Source organism: Monopterus albus, unplaced genomic scaffold, assembly GCF_001952655.1.
Source record: "Monopterus albus unplaced genomic scaffold, M_albus_1.0 scaffold65.1, whole genome shotgun sequence".
Lineage (NCBI taxonomy): Eukaryota > Metazoa > Chordata > Actinopteri > Synbranchiformes > Synbranchidae > Monopterus > Monopterus albus.
In genome coordinates this window covers 1,062,592-1,064,962 of record NW_018127945.1, presented here as the reverse complement: position 1 = coordinate 1,064,962, position 2,371 = coordinate 1,062,592, and the positions used below count along the sequence as shown (strand labels likewise).

At 39.9% G+C, this 2,371-nt stretch overlaps 1 long non-coding RNA gene across 1 annotated transcript; it reads left to right on the top strand.

Moving 5' to 3' along the window:
- Positions 1-6: 6 nt before the first annotated feature.
- On the top strand, positions 7-1,701 carry LOC109962558 (uncharacterized). The gene is made up of 3 exons (XR_002275280.1): positions 7-521; positions 615-689; positions 890-1,701. It is a non-coding gene; the product is annotated as an uncharacterized LOC109962558 (long non-coding RNA).
- The last annotated feature ends 670 nt before the right edge of the window (positions 1,702-2,371 follow it).

The following is a 2,371-nucleotide window of genomic DNA, read 5'->3' as shown; positions in this document are numbered from 1 at the left end:
GTGTAACCCACCTGATGTTGTGGTCAAAAGAAAAAAGAAAAAAACTGATACATAGCGGTAACTTTAGGGTGAAAGGTTGTGCATTTTTCACTGTCATATGGGAAAAGAAATAAATAGAAGATTGATAAGTGACAAAACCAATCAGGAACTGTCAGGGTTGGGTGGGATACGCCTCACAAGTTCCGCCCTTGGGTAGAGTTGGGTGTGGCAGAACAAAAAAAAAAAACGTAGTCTGGACAGAGATTAGAAGAGCTAAATGGTTTGGGAATCTACCAGGGTAGCGTGAGCGGAAAAGGTAAAAGGCACTGTAGAATTGAAATTGGATACACGGCATAGCGACTACAAATACAGTCGCTAGGGAAAGGAAGGAAAAGAACTGGCACTAATTGAAAATTTGGCGTGGTAGTGAGTGAAAAACACTGTGAGCTAAAGGTAGTAGCTAATGTCTGACGCCATTAGCTCGTGTCCAGGGCCGCAGTGAATTGTGGAATTCTACCGTGCTAGTGAGCGAAAGGCAGAAGGTAAAACTTTATGATTATACCTATCTATTTTGCTGAATGTTATGAGAACCTAAATTGAATGTTATGTTAAAACCATGCCCTTGTGTGTTGAAGAGATGAGACAGCTGCGTGGTGTGTGCGCCATTCTGAGCGGACATTACGTATGCTTGTATTAAATCAAGGAGATTGGTGAGCCATACATTTGTTTATGTATAAACGTATATGAACATTCACTTGTGATTAATATATGCTGGAAATGTGAATATGTTTTAAGAATGTGGGAAAATTCATAACATTGTTACACTTAGCATTATAAAAATATAGTGTTAAATACTGGAAGCAGAATGTATTGAGATACTACGAATAATTGGTTGATCCTGTTATCACAGGTCAGGTTTTTTTCGGGGTCTTGGAACATTCTATTCCCTTTGTGAAACGATCATAAATCATTCCTGGAGTTTGATGGCGAGCCTCCCAGCGGATTCTTGAGTGGGAAGACCTGGATGATTTGGTCAGCATACAAGCGTTACTACACTCCCAGTGTAGTCGACAAAGGATTCACTACGCCTTCTGGTGCAGTATCTTTTTCATCATCATACTGGGACTGGACTTAAGTGGACTTCTGGGGTTTTGATTTGACTTTTATTGTTTTTTTGACTGGACTACATTAGCACTGATGAAGCTGTACATGCACTGAAGAAAAAATGCTATCATGGTATTACCAGTATTGTGAACCTTGAATTCTTGTATGGTTGATTGATTTGAGAGGGATTGGGATTTGAATGTTATCCGATTGAATTCCACTTCACATTGGATATCCGATTAGATAGGGTGCACCCTAGGATATCACAGACATAGACAGGAAAAATACCCTAAGCAACCCATTATTCCAGATTTACTGGTTCCTCACGAGGAGGGATTACTTAGGTGGGTTTTGATAGTGGCCTGTGATTAAGAAGAGACTTAACACGGTTAAGCTTGGATTAATTTGGTTTATTTATTTTCCACGTGTTTAGCTATTTTACTTATTTAAATTGTTTTGTGTATGTGCATATGTTCAATTGTAGTAAAACATTGTTCAAGCATATAATTTGTGGAAATTCAATTGAACACCACACATTGCTCCAGCGGCCGAACCTATTCTAGCTATTGGCCCTTAATCAGAGGTTGGCAACTTCTGATCTAATCACTTGGCAAGTGTTACATATGGGGCTAGCCCAACCGAGGGGATATAATGTATAGGCCTGGTGGTTTCAGGGTCTTTCATCTTACATCTGCCTGCGAGCAGTTTGGAGGTGCAAGATACCTCAGCGTGTAATGTTAATTTTACCTGTGATCCTTTGAATAAATCAGCACTGTTTTGCTTTTCTGCTCTTTGGAGATGACCAGATGTTCATGTTTCTGTTAGCTGCCGCCTGATAATACAACATTCACACATCATTTGATTTGCATATTTAGTAGCTGATGTGAGTAGAGGCTGACTTGCTCATGCTTATGGCCAATAGTGTTAGGACACGTGAAAGTCCAACCTTTGTCTGGGGCGGTTCCCGCCCATGAAGATAGATGGAACTACAGACAATGGTCCAATGATCTTTGATGATTGCGTTCCTGCGGAAGCTCTGATTGTCTGAGCCCTGATTTTATACAGTCCTCTTCTGTTTTCACTTCTCTGGCTTTCAGTTAAAGAACTGGGTTTAACAATATTCAATCCATCTTCATTGTGTTAGGTATTTTTAGTCAGATAGACATTGGTTAGACACTTCATGTATTAGAAATGTTTAGTGTAGACAGGATGTCTAGCTCAGACTGTTAAATGCTTAGTCATTCCCATGGGGTACTCCAGGTTGTTTATGTTCAAGGATAACTAGATA